The sequence below is a fragment of the Lagopus leucura genome, unplaced genomic scaffold (assembly GCF_019238085.1).
Source record: "Lagopus leucura isolate 7727_CA_CO unplaced genomic scaffold, USGS_WTPT01 Super-Scaffold_100012, whole genome shotgun sequence".
Classification (NCBI taxonomy): domain Eukaryota; kingdom Metazoa; phylum Chordata; class Aves; order Galliformes; family Phasianidae; genus Lagopus; species Lagopus leucura.
The window spans coordinates 8,962,836-8,980,590 of NW_024962267.1; the positions used below are offsets into that span (position 1 = coordinate 8,962,836).

A 17,755-nucleotide genomic window follows, 5' to 3' on the forward strand; every position below is an offset into this window, starting at 1 on the left:
ATCAGAGTATTCAAGTTAAGATGTTACAACTGAATATGAAGAACTTCTATTGGGGAGATATCCTATAATAAATGGTCACAGATCTGGATTTTTTGAACAGCAGATTTTGGTTTCCTTCTGCAGGGCAATGGGTAGGGCAGGGCTTAAAGTGGTGATGGAGCACCTGGTGCAGGGCTGTGTCTGGCCCAGGGAGCACAGGCAGATTGTTTGCATCTGTGCTCCCCAGCTGACCAGGAGGGGTGGCACAGGTGGAGCCCCTGGGCTCATATAAGGGCCAGCCTCTGAAGGGAGAGCGTTTCTTGGACCTGGGCTGTTGCTAAGGGGTGCTGCATGGCCAGGAGCCCCTTCACCAGCTGGGTGAGTGCCGTTATTCTTTCTACCTGCAAATACTTTCCTGGGTATTGCTGAGAACTTGCTAGAAGCTATTTCACTTCTTCATAAGCAGAATATTTTCCTTTCCTGCTGTTGTTCCAAAGAGTGCTTTCCCTGCTTCCCTGTCCTGTGATGAGTAGTAGCACCACTAGGAGTATGTTGCTGTTTGTAGGTAACATTTCTGGGTATGAAACAGACTCCACCATCATGCTAAAGCGATGGCCCAGCTGCTGCTGTTCAGCCCAGGGCACGGTGGCAAAAGCTCTGTTTCTTGGGTATTGTTGAATTCACAACAGATACTTGGATAAGAGCTCTGTCATGCTATGAAATTTGGTGGTGCTGATTTCTTGATATTAGTAAAGATTTTATTTCTTTTGTTTGGCTTAGTCAAACTCAGATTGTTAAGTATGCTTCCTTTTCCTAAGGACTGTTCACATGCACGCTTCAGAGACTTGTCAGTCTCCATTGCACATGCAAGGAGAAGGTTTGTATTCCTTACCAATCTTTGAGCAGAATCTCTTCACCCTAGAATGAAGTGTGAAGCTCTAATGGCCCAAAGGGATGCCTCTTCCCCAGCACCTTGCAGTTTTCTGCTGCCATGTGGCACTGGTGTGGTTCAGCAGTTCATGCTGCTCGGCAGGATCACCTCTCTGAGGGAGCCAGCTCCGTTCCTTAGTGACCATTTCATGGTGGAGTAGGAACTGCTAGAAAAAAATCTAAGTGAGCTGCGGAGAAAAGCAGAAATACATGAAGCTGACATAGAAATTTAAAAAGAAATCTATCGATCTCTGGCTTGTGAGCACCTCCATATTGGAGACTGACACTGGTTAATAAGGGTGTTGACAGCAGGCTCAGCTGCTGTTGGAAGCTTTGGTTGCCATTTCTTTGTGGTGGCTCTGAAAAGGCAACCTCTGTGTTGGCCTTGAATATTTGTGTGGCACCTATTATTTCTTACAACCACAGCATCGCAAAAGCATGAGAAGTAACCAGAGCATAATTACTCTCCAAAACAGATTATTACATGCTAACAAAAACTTTTTTCTTAATGTGAAAAGTATATGAATTTTCAGTGTAGCCCTCCTAACGTATTATGCATCGTTCTAGCGCAATGGTGCAGTGCCAGTGATTTACCTGTGATTCAAACCTTTTCTCCAATGGTGACAGAAATGCTTGATACTGCAGTATATAAAGTGGTTACCCCAGTTATGGGAAGATGTACTACTGTATGTGTGGGGTAGCCTAAGTGAAGTGTAAAATACTGTTGGAGGTTTCCTTTTCTCAAAGGGACTGAGTTTTATAAATAAAACTGAGAATATTTTACATGTCTTTTGCTGCTGTATGGTTATTTAGCATTCTGTTGCACGAGAGGGAGGAATATTGCAATCTACTACTGGTAGAGTCCTAAAATAATGGTAATTACAAAGAGCTATTGAAACTCACTTTGCTAATCAGGAAACAAAAATCACAATGGTTGTCTTCAAGATGTTAGTTTTCTCTAATAGTTCTCTCTTTCTTCTTTTAAGACTTAATAGTTGAAATTAATGAAATAGTTGAAATAGTTGAATAGTACCTTTTGAAGATTTGCTGAAAAGAAGATATTGCTCTTAAAAAAAAAAAAAAGAAAAAAAGAAATTACACATTGGAATAAAAGAAGAGATTTTTGATTTTGTATATGAATGGTACTTGAAATTGCTGTTTACTGTGTTTGCTGTATAGCAGGCAAAGTCTAGTTATCTAGAATGTGTCCTATTACAGTTACAAGTGTTTTAGTGCTTTTTTTGTTTGTTATTTATTAAGAAGTAAACAAAAACAATCTTGTTGACAAATTGGAGTTCTTGATTTGTGAAATGGATATAGTTTCCCCTGCAGCAGGCAAATTTGACACAAGTACACACTGAGGACTTGAAGAATCTTAAATAGGAAAGCTTAAACAGTTGAAATTATGCTGTTAATTAAATAAGCATCAACATAAATCGAGGAAAAATGTTGACAGAATATATTTTATAAATATTCTTAAGTATTCAGGTGTTGCATGTGTTTTCACTCCAGAGTCAGTGATACTACTTGAGATGGAGCACAGAAATTGTGGATTAGTGTAGGGACAGGAGTGAGCTCTTGTTCCTAGAGAGGGGATTAGGGCCTGGTATTTGTCCTGGGATGAGTGTGTGCATATCCCTTTGTTTAGCAGTGTTGAACAAGTGTCCTTCCTAAGTGTTTATCCTCTGGCAAGGGACCTTCCTTGTAGGGCTGCTGGACCCCTCAGCTGCAGCAGGCCCTGCCTTTGGGCATCCCTTGGCAGCTGCAGCTGCCACCAGCTCAATTGCTGTGTGCCTGCATGGGAGCCTTCATCTTCCAAAGGCCTTTGCTGGTATCCTATAGCTGTAATGCGAGTGAAAGAGTGAGGTGAAGACAAGTGGTTTAGATCAAGAAGTAACAAGTCCTCCATGATCCCACTGTTGGCAAAGCTCTTGTGCCACTCATCAGCTATGTAACTGAGCAGGAGGCAGTTACGGTTACAATAGAGAATAAAAATACATTTATGGAAGTGGTTGAATTATTTACCTTTTAAAAAGGGGCCACTACTGTGCCTATTAAGAACTAATGCATCTACAGCTAGTGATATCCCACATTGTTGTGTAAGAGATGGCTGGGATTTCTTGGTTTTGAGTTTGCAGTTTCTTAGATGGCTCAGTGATTTCCTTTGTGCAGAGCTAGATGGAGCTATAAGATCTTCTGTAAAATAGGTGCAGTGCTGGGGACTCCTCTTCCAAGTTTTTCTTTCTGAATTCCCCTTTGGGCTGGCTCTGAAGAGTAAACATATTGTAAGTCATGAATACTTGCTGGGTGGAAAGGCGGCGTTTAACCAATTCCTGGAAAGTAAGCGTGCTGTAGCCCACGGGCACCCTACTTGAATGGCACAAATTGGAATTTGAAAAGTGCTTCTCTGGGGAATGAAGGTGGTATTAATGTTGACAAGAGAGCTACGGGGGCTCCATTCTGCATAAGACTATCTTTGATAGTGGAGAGAATCGTAAATGCGCCTGGCCTGGCCAATCTGATAAAGATCTTGCCACCCTCCAAGGACTGGGTTAACCTACATAGATAATTGTGCTTCACAGGCTTAGGGAGGCAATAACTACCATCCGGTTCTTAGTAGTGCTGGGGTTTCTGAGCTTACAAGCATGTTTTCCCCATTATTTTCTCTCATCGTAACTGTGCTGTTGCTTTGTGCTGCAAAAATCTGAAATATGAAGGAATAACTTGAGGTATGAATGTTTTGTTTAGTGCTTAAATAAAAATCTAGTGTATTTTTAGGGTAGTTTAGTAAAGGTCACCTTTGAAGTAGTTAATTACCTTAAATTACTGTGTTGGATGTTCTAACTGGATTACTCAGGTCCTTAGCAGCTCAAGCTCATGTATGCAGATAATCAAGATGGCAGCACCACAATTTGCTAAGTGTTTAAACGCTACTGATATCAATTAGGTTCCTTGCATTGTGCTTAAGCCCTCAAGTTAGTCTTATTTTTCACTTTTTTTTTTTTTTTAATTTTACCTGTGTCATTTTGACTGTGGTGTGGGAGGCAGATACGGACTGCATGCCCTTTCCAAGAAAAGAGAGAAGTATACCTTCTGCATTCCAAATTTATGTGGCTTGAATATTGCAGAAGATGCTATCTTGACAGGCTTGGTGACTGAATTTCTATCTGTAGAGAGCAGGCAGCACCCCTGAGAATGGAAGTGTGAAGTTTTATCTTATCCATGTGATGCTCCTCAGCCCTGGAAGCCCCTTGTCTTGAATGAGGTGGCTCAGTCTGCAGTCTTTGGTAGGTCTACTGACAGCAGACTGCCAGTGTTGGCATTCTTACGTGTCTGATTGTCTGAAACATGAAAGTGGCATTGTTAGTTGCTCAGGAAAATAGGAATTGCTCTTCTGGATCAGCTGCTCTTGTTTCTATATTTGTTGATTTTTTTTTTGTGTGTGTGTTTTAGTATTCATATGAGTACAGTGTCTAATGTATTTACCTCGACAATGTTGCAACACACTGCACTATTTTACAGGCATTAAATACTGTTGAGCAGATGGTGATTAAGAATTGCATAAGACTTGGTGTAACAGACCACTGAGTAAGAGTCAGCATTCGGAGATTCCTTTCTATATCATGATCCTAATCAAAGCAAGCCTTGCTTTGGCTTAAGGTGTTTGTAACATTTAATAAGTAGTGATTGGTGTTGTAGAAAACAGTGTTTACTGTATGTGTTCATTCTTTAATGGAACTGCCTGAGTTTACATCTGCACGCTTTTTATATTCTATTTTAATTTTAAAATCTGTGAGACTGATTAAGTATTGAAAATTAGGTGTATACAATAGTGAATGCTGTATAAAATGATGAAAAATGTTTAAAGAAATAGGATGAACTTTTGTAATACTGTATTCAAACTTTGGAGCACTACAGATTGTACATTGCTGTTTATTGACTGTCTACAAATATTACAACTGTTTTTCAGCATACACGTTTCTCTTCCTTGATTTGAGTAAGTGCTCTGTTGCATCTTGGTAGGATTGGCCGTGCTCTTCCAATATCACTGGTCTAAGTTAAGCACTGGATTATGTGTTTAAGTACCTCAATGTGGGCAACGTAATTTATTATTTTTTTTTAAGGGAAGAAGTGTGGTTTGTGTGCATCTGTGTAGTCTGCAGGCACTTCAGTCTTTTGAGCTCTGACAATTTTCCAGGTGTGGTTACAGGTAGCTGACTCCAGCCAGGGATTCTTCAAAAGCGGGACACAGCCGTTAAGAGTCAGCTTATGACCTCTTGTTCTTCATGATTGAAGGTGGTTCTGTGATGCTGTCCTGTCCTAGGAAAGATGTTATAAGAAAGTCTTCAACAAAGAATTGTAAGATGGGCTGAGTGCTTAAAAAATAAAAAAGAGTACAGCATCGTAGTACTTTCCTTAAATGAGCACTGTGATCTGTGTAGAACACTGTAATTGGTGGGTATTGGCTCTGTCTTCTGTTGTTTGTGCCATGTTCACCTCCAGGTGTAAAGAGTGCATGCTACAAACCACAGCTCCTGCAATTTTCATTGTACCAGAAATTGTAATTTAGTTGCTTGTTAAGAAGGAAGGGGGAGGAAGCCGTACTGATAATACTCGAGAATGTTTTCTCAAGTTAAAATTGCCAGCAATTATCAAATTTAATTACGATGCCTTCATACATTGTTTAGGAAGGAGAACAGATATACTTACCAGTGCAGAATACAATAAAGATGCTTTGGTATGATGGTTGCTGAATAGGTTGTAGTGGGCTTCAGTGTGCTTGTGTTGGGCTTTACGGTCCGGAGAAACAGCCTTAAACAGGTCTGTGCTTAAAAAAGAAGTTTAACAACAATAATTAAAAAAATCTATAAACTGTCCTAACTTTTTTGCTGAATGTTGAAAGGAATCTTTAATCTAGTCTGAGAAAAGGCTTCTAGATTTCCTTGTGCATGGCTTTTTGCTTAGTTTTCTATCATTAAAATTGTCCCAAGTATAAAAGCTAGCCTAGTAGGCCCATGAGACTCTCTCCTTGTTTACCTGCTTTCCACGCTATAATGATGCAGCTTCTATTCTGATTTTAGATACTGAAGAGCAGATTTTATTTTTATTTTGTTGATTTTCCCCCGCCCCCCCAGTTGATAAATGGTTTGTTGCCCCAGGTCCATTCTAGGTAGATTAGAAGCTAAGCTGCCATTTTGCTGCATCCTTGCAGAGGGCAGCTGGCTTTAAAGCAGGGCACTGGTGCAAAGTCATCCTGTGGGATGGAGGCACGTAAAAGCCCCGACTGCTCAGTGCTCTGGTTTTGAACAGCATGGTCCAGGCAGGTGTGTGACGTGCCCCCAGAACACAAAGAGACAGAAGATGTTGTGAAGCTTCACTTCTGCAGTGGCATCCTAAATGGCACTTGACTGAGAAAGAAACATGCAGCGTAGAGTTTCATATGCTTGTGTGTATTCTGTCCATGTGTTTTGAGGTTTCGATTTCTCGCTGGCTGGCTTCATGCCTGCTGGAATGAAATTTCTGATGTCAGTCAGCTTTCCAAGATGTCTTAGAGAGCACAGCTGGCCACTGCATTGTTTAGAAAAGAAAAAGATGGAAATGTTTATAGGGACTTTGGAGCTGGGGTGTGTGTGTGTGCACAGTCATGAAGTGGGGAAATAGCGGGTCTTCTGGTACGTATTGAAGGAAATTCCAAGTAGCATTTCAACAAGATACTTGATGGTTTTTTTTTAAGTACTGATGCTAGAGAAGAAATTTATACTTGTTTGTCTGAAGAGAAATAATAGAGAAAAGATAAAAACAAATGATCAGCAAAGTGATTTAGTATTGCATGAGTGCTCCTGGATTAATGCAGTGATAATGTTCTGTCTAGAGCTGGGAAGATGCTGAGAGGAAGAGTTAATGATACTGTATTAATAGTTAGCTTTTATTTTGTACGTTCCTACTGTTATGCTTCATTGTCATTGTGATAATTTGTCCTCTATATTTCTTTGGAGCTGAGGAATGTCTTTCTAGCCCCTATGCAGGTACACATGCTCTTCTGTCCTTACTCTGTCTTACTCTGTTGTGTGACTTTTCTCTACCAAATTTTTCTGGTGTTAGTGATCTCAGTCCTGAAATTGATTTAGCTTTAAATGACGTTTAAAAAATAAAAAGCACTGTTCTCAGTTGCTTTGTAACTTTGCTGGTTGTTGGGTTGCACTCATGATTGGAAGCAGTCCTACAGAATCCAAAAATGTGACAAACTTCCTTCAAATAAAGCTGGAAATCACTTCTAATATGCATCTTACAGCTGCAGCTTGAAGATCACATCAGTTGTTGTGAGATATACATTGGTGTGTTTTGAGAGCTAGCAACTTCTTGAGTTTAAAAACTCCTCTGTATCCTGTGACAGTATTCTGTGGGAGGGAGGAACTGGATGGGAATCCAAAAGGCTTCCTATCTTTGATGAAACGCTGAAATTGACTGTAACTGTAAAATTAAATGCAACTTTTTAAATATCAAATTTTGTGGCATGCTTATGACAGTTGGACTCAAGTTGCTGGTATTTGGATGTTCGTGATGGTAGATTGTCTTTGTATTGATGACGAGTATTGTTTAAATGCCCCCAACATCTTGATTCTGCGTTTGGTTTTGTTAAATATGTCCTTTGTAAGGGTATGTAAAGAGGCAAATGAATGGAGGTCTCTGGAATAGATCAGTAAAAGTGTGCCATAAGTAAGCAAATTTGTTTCCCCTTGCAGTGCAGTCTGACGCTTCAGATGGAAGATCACAGGCTTAGCAGAAAGCTGGAAAAGAACCACCCTGTAGGCATCCATGTGTGTCTGTAGGTTTTTATTGGCAAAAATATATAGGACTAAATGCGTTTCAGGTAATCTTGGTTTTTGTATACTACAGTAGCTCTCCCTACTCATTTTTACAAGATGGAGTGCTAAAAACCTTCCTGGAAGCTGCTATGCACTGTGAGGCTTGGGGCCTAGTGTGGGGCTGTCCCTGGGACTGGCAGTAGTGTGCTCCACAGCTGTACACAAACACCCAGCGCAGAGCATGTTTAAAGGGATGCATACTGGCATTGAGCAGGGATTTTAATTTGCACAGAGAGTGATAAGTTGGTGTGCTCTCAATAATTACTTAATCTGTGCAGTGTTTTCTTCGCCTTAGTAAGAGAAGATGCATTGATTGTGTAACTACTTGGATGTGCTTCACTTCTTATGTTTAGCAGAAAATCCCAGCTGGAGAAAAATTCTTCTGTCTGTAAAAGGGAAGGGTGTGGGCTATTACCTCCCTTTCCCAACTGTACTAGCTGCCTTGCCTGTGCTGTATAGCTTCCAGCTGAGATTTTTCTTCTGCTGCTTTAGTACAGTGCATTTAGAATGGTGTAAGATTGAAGATTGGTGGTAGATTGAAGATTTTGAAGATACTATGGGGTGGAGACTTAGAGGAGATTTTAGATGTTTAACGTGGCTGTAGGATATCAGAGTAGGTGGATCTTCTGTGCCTTTCTCTCTTTTGAGACATTCCTTGTGTTTATGAAGGCAGAATATATGTTTTAAAAGCTGTCAAGTGGAAGTCGGTGTTATTTTTCAGAAACTTACAACTGATGTGTAGCTGCACACCAGTTGCTTTCCCAAGGGCTGGTTATCTTTAAAATAAATAAATTTGCATAGCTCTATAGGGAATAGGATAACTGATGTAATAATTACTTAAGAGCAGAGCCGGCATCCTGCCATTATTTTGGAGCACATGTGCTACTGTGTCTGTATATTGATATGCTTCTTGTGACATCCTTCTTGTGACACATTCAATTAATTTTTTATTACCTTCTTCCTACTTACAAAAAAAAAAAAAGCACACTAGGCCATTTGCTTACTTAACAAGAATGGTTAAGTGGAAGTACCTTTGAATGAGCTGACCTCATATCACTGACAGTTATTGATTGTACATATGCTTGTGGTTGGCTGAAAGCAAACAGGTGGTAGTGTCTCCTTCAGTTTGAGCAAGATGTGATCAGATGGGTTGATATTATTGATCTTCCAAATCTGTGGAGTATCCTCATCTGCAGCTTCTAGCCCAGAACATGGTGTTCTCTCTCTTCTCTATATATTTTCATATATACTGTATTTCTGCATGGTTTGCATCCCTTGCTGCTTTTCTCTAGTGTATTGTCTGCTCTGAAGATGGCATTTTCTTAAATGTTTAAATTGTTGTATTTGTTTTATTACATTTTAAAGAGCAGTATGTCACAAGGGGAAAAGATGATGGAGCTGTAAAACTGTGATGCAAGGCAGTTTCCACTGGGTTTAGAGCTGTGGTGTCTATAAAAATTGAGCTGTTTTCCCAATTTGCTTACATGGAGGAGGTGGCAAGCTGTCCCTGAGTACTGGTTGCCACGCCAGGTGTTGGCCCATAAGCACAGGCAGCCATCAGACCTGCCTCTGTGCTCCTTCACGGAAGACAGTGGCTTGCAGCAGCATACAGGCAAAAAATGGGCCAGATGCTTTATGTGCACAAGCTGTCTTGGTGGCTACAACTGGCAGCACATCCAGTGCACCGTGTTCATGGGAGTGAGCTTGGACTGATAGGCAGCAGTGTGGCTGGAAGGTGCTAAGGGATGTCTGTTTGTACAGGTGATAACCTCAGCTGGGTGCTGAGAACTTTTTTCCTTGCTCAATGAGAACAGTTTACAATGAGAGCACTATGACAATTTCAGTGCTACGCTGTAGTTGTGTAATTAATATTTAGCATGGTATCTAGTAATTTTCAGCTTCAGCACACTTTACAAACATTAATTAATTGTCACAGCACCCCCGTGCAGTAGGTAAATGCCTTCTTTACTGCTGACTTAGCAGCCGCCAGAGCCCCAAGGCTTGTGGGCTCACTGGGTGTGACACATTGATCTGCTGTGTCATTTTTGAAAAGGTCTTTGTTAAATGAGGATATTTTGTTATTAATGCTGAGCCGAAACCAAGTTGTCACTGCTTTATCACCGTCACTGCATCATCTTCTGCAGTGTTGTCTGTTCTGCTTTAGACCCCACAGATTGCATTACAAAATGAAAACAAAAAGCCTAATTATTTTGTTTGTATTTTACTCATGTAATTTGGATGTTCATCCAGCTTTTCTTCTTCAGCTTGTGGGGATGGGAAAACAGCGGTTTTCACTGCAACTTTGCTGTGGCAGCTTTGTTCCTTTTGAGCAGCCCTGCTGTCCCATGGGGTTTTGGTTCTGTCTGCAGCCTCAGAGTCCCATGGAGCAGGAGTATGGGCACTTTGTGTCTGCACGTCTGTGATGTCAGAGCAAGGGTCTGCTGCAGGAGGGCATCTGTGCTCCCTGGGCTTTCTGCTCTGGAAGAGAACATCCACTGCTGCCACAGTACTTTGCCCCAGTAACTGCTTCTAGTTAGAGCTGCTGACAACCCATGAAGGCATTTGAAAAACATTTTGCTTACAGGAATAATTCTGCTGACATATTTTTCTTCCTATCTTTTTATTACTAGCAAAATTTGCATGAAAACAGGTCTCTGTTTATTAAGAGTTCACAATCCTCAGCTTGACAGCGTAATTAGAGCAGTGTTCAGCTTTCACAATGGAACACGCTGAAACTCTCTGGATTTCTCCGTGAACCTGAAACTTCAGGGCCTCTTTAAAGATCTTAAAACAGATTTGTTTAATCCATGCTTCACTGTAGAGCTGAGGCAAGGCTGAAAATGATGGGCAGTGAAGGGCTCTGTGCACGAGCCAGCACTGCCCCTACTGATGGGACATGTCAGGTAGGGGTGCTGTCGGGCCTCCTTCCAGTGGCCGGGAACCTGCTCATCTCCACAGCCCTAATGATGATGCTGCAATAGGCAGAGGAGTTAGGTGAGGAGCCTGTGCTACCAGGAGAGCAAATAAAATTGCTTATGTAAACATGTGGAAATCCCGCTACTCTGGGCTGTGTTTCAGCAGCGTGTTTATGCATCTCCTGCATCTTGATTTTATTTTATTTTTTTTTTAAATGCCCACCACTTGAGCATAATGAGACATGTGCTGCTCAAGAGCTGATCAGTGCCTGCTCATTTTGCCCCCTGCCTGCCCTGCTGTTTGTTGGGAACCAGGGCAGTGAGGTGCATGTCTGGAACGCGCAGCAGACCTGTCAGCCTTCTGCTTTATGAAGCGGATGCTTGATGGTGTGCAGCTGGGCCTCATCAGCTTTTTGCTGAAAGGATTTATGAATTCAGACATATATATTGTCTTCATCTGAACGGTTTCTCTATGGCAATGCTCTTTTGAGGTCTGGGAGTATTCAGGAGTGTTATTCGCTCCTCTGACCTGAATGAATAGCAGCGAGCTATGGTTTGGTTGCTGCTCTAGCAATTTGGAAGTACTTTTGAATAAAATTAAGAACACAGTCTATTTGTGTTGAAAGTTTCTATTGATGTGTTCTAAGAAGCTGAGGTTAGCTTCTGTGGCTTCTGAATAATCTTCTGGATTATTGCTGTTGCACTGTGTTTAGCTTCAAGATGAGTTAAACAGAAAAGATTTCTCTCTAAATTTTATTTTTGCTTAGAGGTTTTTCTCTCTTTTTTTTTTTTTCTTGTTTTGAGGAGATGATTCAGATTGGGTAGGTCAAGTGCTTTGAAATCAGCAGTAGTACTTTCAGTATAGCAGTCAAATATACTTGTAAAAATAGTTATCTTCCATTTTATTTTCTTGAATAGCATCAAGTATTCAGTACAGTAAACATGTTAAATATTTATGGCTCTGTCTATAGATGGTAGAATTTTAAGCAATGTTCTAGAATATTCTTATATTCTCCTCCTGTTACGTTTCCATTTAAAGCAGCAGCTTTTGTAAGGCATACAGAACTGCTGCTGTCTTCACTTGACAGTAAATCAACCAAGATGAATCTGGCTCCCTGAAAGAGCTTACTCACCATGTGGCTGTTCCCCAGTTTCCCAGACCTTCCGCGAGCTGCTTGCCAGATTTGTTGTGCTGGTCATCAGCTTTATCCTGTCCTTTTTCAGGTGGGCACCACAGCCTGCGTTTACCGTGGGTAAAGTCAGATGGCCAAAACTTAAATGCTTTCTGCCATAAAATGGTTGTAAATCAAAAGTCATATGGTGTCAGCCCTTGTCCTGTCACCCAGGTCATACTGAGATAATATTGCTTTTCTCCTTTGGGCAATCCTAAATTTCTTTCTTAGATGCTGGGCTTTGTTGTGAGCTCTGGTCAAGTGGCAGATGTGCTGATCATTGGTAAGAGAAGTCCGAAGGCTCTCTGCCTGCAGAGACCAACCTGCATGCATGGTAGCTCTGACAGAAGGGTCTCAAGGAAAACCATGTGTCTGTCTGCTACCTCAGTTAAAGTGGCTTAATCTGTGCGTGGAATACCATCTTTCTATGCCAAGAGGAAAGAAGAAGCTTACAAGCCATTGGTCCTGTGTGTTGTGCACTGGGCTGTTGGGCTGTTAAGCGGCCTGTTACTGGACTGAATAGGATTCACCCTATTCTTGTTTGCAGTATCTCAGAGAACTCTGGATGCTAAAATAAAAAAAATGCTGTACAAATGTTGATTGGCATTGAAAGAAACCCTTTTCATTTGAAAGGAGGAGGTGGTGGGGAAGAGAAGGACATTTGTAAAAAATAATCTATTCAAAAAAATTGCTAAATGATGTTTAGCACAAAAGAAAAGTTGCACCAGAATGTGTTTAAAAACAATTTTGCATTCTTCTATCTGCATCAGTCAGTTTTGGGACAATGTGAAGATTTTTCCTGGACTTGTTTTTGGCACTATATATTGAGATGGAGTAGAGCTTCATTAAATAATAGACTAATAAATGAACTGGAATGCTTTTAACAGCTTTGTAATATATGAAGTATGACTCGGTGATAGATACAGTTTATATCTTGGTTTACTAGCTGTAAATGAGAGTAATGAAGCTCCAGAAATAATGCTAGTTGGTTCTACAGATGAAAGAGAACTCAAAAGATAATGGCTACTTAGTTAGATTTCTTTATACGAGAATACTACAGTAGATAGTGACTAACCATGAAGAAATAGAAGGTTGCAGAGCTGTAATGTTCACAAAGACATTTTTTAATTGCAAGGTTATCAGTATGTCATGTAAGAAAGTTCTGTAAGGATCGACCAGGCACATGGCTGTTACTCAGCATCCTGCTGTTATCCTGAGGCACTCTTGGGGTATCTCAAGCAGCACGCTCTGATTGCCTCTTAGAAGTGAAGCAGAACGGCCAGCCTCATTTCTCTTCAAGGTTGTTCTTGGTGTGCTATTCTGGATTGCATTTTTTGGTGGCCTCTGACAAAATGGTTGCAGAGCTGGTGTAATGCTTGTGATTTTCTCACAGTTCTGTTAATTCCTGTGGCAGTGGTGCTCATAAATGCTTTTTTTTTAAAAAAAAAAAAAAAAAAGTGTGGTATTAAACATCTGTATATCAGCATCATGTCCCTGTAGTTCAGTTTGTTTGGTTAGCGTTACGGTGGTGTGACAGGGCAATATATCAGAAATAATCAATCTGATTAGTATGGAGATGACATAAACACAGATTGCATTGATGTTTAATAGTGTGAGCACCCAGGTTCTGTGGACATAGATGTTTGCATAGGCTATGTGAAAGGTCTCTATAATGAAGACAGTAAATACGGCAGATTGTTGAGCTAACTTGTTTTTCTGCCAAATTTCATAGCGAGTTTTGGATAGTTTGACTTTGCTGTGTTAAAGATGACAGTCAGATGGGCTGGCACCAATTGCTGTAATTGTTTTTTGAAATACGCTATTTTTTCCCCCAAGGCAGATAGGAATTTTAGGTTGCATTAGGATGAGTGAATTGAAACACTCTATTAAATATGGCAGTATTATTAGGCATCAAAACAAACACTTGATAATTCTGGTTTTGATAACAAGATTGTCTACATCTCATAGTAAAATCTTGATCTTTGGGGATGTGATGGAGAATAACTCCTTTTCTGCAACTTAACTTGAAAAGGGATGTAAATACTAATAGAATGTGAATTATTGTCTATCTGATGCTAGAGGGAATGGAAGAAAATTACCATGAAAGAAAGCACACATCACAGTTATATAAGGAAGGAGTTATTTACTGAGGATGAAAAGAAGATTAGCCTATATTTAGTTCTGTGTAACGTTTTACTGGAGTTCTCCCAAGGAAGAAGGTACAACTGATGTACACTCAGAGAAATGGAAGTGTTCTGCAATAACCTGGAATGAAAGGAAGATAATTTTCTTAGAATTCTTTACAAGTTTCCCACTTGAGAACTCATCGTGCTGCATCTGCTGGTGCTGACACTACCATTCTTGAGGTGTGTCCTCAGGAGATCTCCCAGTTCCAACCCTGGCAGGGCTGCTGTCAGCACGGGTCTGAGGCTGTGAGGCTGGCGTCGGTGAGCTGCTGCAGAGATGCATCTTTAATGCAGAACTCAGCATGTCTACCACTTGCTTTTCCAGCTCAAATGCTTATTCTGCCCTGGCTAACATATGGCCCAGCAGTGCCTTTGTTGGGTAGCATGACTGCTGCCACCTGCGTGAGATGGGTGCTCTGGGCATCTCTGCCCTGCATGCTGGAAGTCCTGCAAATTTCTGCTAAGTGAATGCTTGGCAGAAACTGCCAACTGTGATTTCTGGAAGTAGCTCAATGACTGCTGCTTGACGTCAGTTTTGCTCTGCTTGGTGTAGGTAGAACAGTTATGCAAGAGAATAAAATCACAAAAACAGTTGGGAATTTTCCTTTTTCTGGTGGGAAACATTTTGGATCAAATCACAAACTAATTTGTGCCAGCCGTCTTGTATCACATTTAGTTTGTGAGAGAGGAGAAGGGTTTGACTTACCTACCTTCCTTAATACCATGGAATATATTTCATAAAATATGGAAAAATATGCACTGACTTGCACCTGTTAACACATGCAGCAGTAACTGCTGATTATAGGTATTGCTGGGGATTAACAACATGTCAGTATTGGATTTTCAGTTCCATAGCAGAAGTATAAAACAATGTGTATGTGCGCCAAGGAATTTAATTCATTCATATGAAACTCAAACAGTTGCTTTATAAGATGTACGCCCTTGTTGAAAAGTCTTTTCCTTCCGTGACTATTTTCATTCTTTAGCCTCAAGAAGAAATAATACGTATTGAGATGGCCTGATGGGATGTGTGCCTGCATGGAGTTACTGGCATTGATGCAACTCAGTGCTGTGTTCATCAGTGCCTGCTGTAATTCTGTTATTTTGGGATTTTGTTTTTTCCTAAAAAGCATTGATACTTCCACTATCCAGCACTTACTTTGGTTATATTTGTGGCAACTTCTATTTTGAAATACTTGCAATGTTTCAAAAGAAAGGTTCGAAGGAGGTGTTGACAATCTAGGCTGTGTTTTTCTTCCTGTGATGGTTTCAGGCTGGCATACAGACCCTGCTCCGCTGTTGTTGCTTGTTGGCAGTGAAATCCTCAGCTTTGGGAACTGTGCACTGTTTCTGTTAGGTACAGTGGCAGGACTTCTGGGTGTTTGGTGGCCATCAGTTTAACTCACATGGTGTGAACACCACTGGTTTCGTTTGAAAAGCTTCTGTAAAGCTGTAAGGGGATTCTTTTCAAGTTGTTCTTTAAGAACCATCTTCAGAGGTGGTCAGATAATGCTGGTTTTTGTAATGCCAGATTATTTCAAGTTAGATGGGCTGTTTATCTCTGTTCTAGCACAGTATTTATCGGCACATTGTTAGCCAAACAGCATGTGTTGTAATTCCCTTATGATGCTGACACGCTTTTCTGAAGTGCCATTTTCTAGTTTTCTCCCCTTAGAGCTATGGGTTAAAACTCGACGATGGATTGTTCAGGAGAGAATTATTGTTTAAAAGAAGAAATTTTTAAAAACTCTCTCCTCAAGAATCAGTGCCATAGCACTTGCACTTTCCAAAACATTGCATATGAAGTGTTGGTAGCAATAGAGAAAGTAGAAGTGAAACTGAGGATTGTTGGAAAACTAAAGATTGATTTTTTAATTTTTTTTTTCTCTTCTCCATTCAGAGTATAACTACATGTGGCTCATGAGTTTAGAGAAATAAAAGCTGCTTTGCTCAAGCTGTTTTTTTTTTAAGTTTAACAAATCTTGAGTATTTTTGAGGGAAATGTTTTTGTTTTTTATTTGAGGGGAGTGGAAGCCAACAAAACTACCTCCAAAACATGATTATCATCATTTTTAAGGGGCCCATCTTGCAGCAGGATGTCTCCTGGCTGGTCTTCCTTCAGGCAGGTTCCTCTTGGTGGCTCAGTTGACTTTTCCTGCTTGCATGGTTTGTCCATGCTGTCAGTGATTTGTTCGCATGGTCACTGTGTGTTTCACAGCCATTTAATAAAATGGCATGGCCCTGACTTAAATACCTGTATCAAATTTATGAATAAAATTAAAGGCACAATGCACAGGAGTCTTACTTGATTTCCAGAAAAGAGTGTTGCTGTATGTGCCTAGACTTTCTATTGCTCGTCTCTGAAGAAGTTCTGCTTGGCACTGCCAAGCTCCAGTTTGCTGTAGGGCTCCCATGCCAGGCAGAATTGCAAGTCCTTATTGCAAGTCAATATACAGGATAATCTTATTGCTTCTGCTGTTGGTGTTCTCAGACAGCTCATGATAAATACTTATTTTTGGGTTTTGGATCCCTCATGGAACTTGAAAAGCATTTGAATTGCCCTTCTGTTTTAGAGTTGGAAGTGGGAGCAGTGCGCTCCATGTCTTGAGCTATGTGGAACACCTTGGAAGCACCTGGCTTCCCAACACGTCAGGGCTGGTGGGGTTTTTGCTCTTGAGTTTGTGCTGGGCTTGTATACCACAGAAGCGGTAGTAAGTGATTGGTGAGTCTGACTTCAGGTTTTCTAGTGGACCTCAGCAAACTGTTGTAAAATCGGGTGTACATCTGAGAGCATTTCCAACTTAGGAATGATTCCAGCATTTGGCTGAGTGTTAGGGCTGCACTCGTGCTTCTTAGTACTTTTTTTGTTTCCTGGATAAATGCTAGCCTTGTGCTGCTGGAAGTGTGCAATTGTTCAGCACGTACTTCTTCCTCCTTTCTTTAATTTGAGGATTTGTTTTGACAGCTAAAATTCTGGTGGTTTTCTGGTATTCTGCTGCAGTAGAACCTAAGAACAGATGTCGTAGCAGAATGTTTGTGTCCCCTTTTGAATAGTGAAAATTCAATTTCTCCATTAACTCACAGTTGTCCCACCCAGATATGTACTTATGTACTTTTTTTAGATGGTTGTAGAGCATCTTCTATCACAAATGTAGTTGCTTCACTTTAAGAGTTTAATTTAAGCTAAAATATTTGATATATTTTTATTTGCTGAACAGTAGTAATTTTAATAAAATACAGTTTTGGTGATTGGCTGTTAGATATCTGTATTTTGTCTGATTTTTTTTTTTTTTTTTTTTTTCCTTGGGTTGGTATGGTCAGTTTTTGTTCCAGAGCAGTTTATATTCTATTCACAGAGCCAGTGACATACTCCATGTTGAGGGTTCTTCTGGCTTGCCATAGATCTCAGAGATTTTTGTTGTCTGAGTTACTTCTAAACCAACATTTCCTTTGCATTTTTTCTTCTAAATAATTCCACTTGGCCTCATTTGTATGCTAAAATAAGGATCTGAGCAGGCTGGAACTTCTGTGCTTCAGTGCTGGTATGAACCAGCTCTCGAGCAGCCAGCTCCTTTCTCGCTGCAGCTAATCCTGGTGTGTCTGTTGGGATGTGAGGTAGGGCCACAGTGTTCCGCCAGGGGTTAGAGCTGCTGAGACTGCATGTGCTGAGGGAGATGGTGTGGTGGCTGGAGTTGATTGAAGCTGTT

At 40.7% G+C, this 17,755-nt stretch overlaps 1 protein-coding gene across 1 annotated transcript in view; it reads left to right on the forward strand.

The window, feature by feature from the left end:
• Nucleotides 1-17,755, forward strand: part of PARD3B (par-3 family cell polarity regulator beta) — a 371,446-nt gene that overhangs the window by 62,536 nt on the left and 291,155 nt on the right. The window lies entirely within an intron of this gene.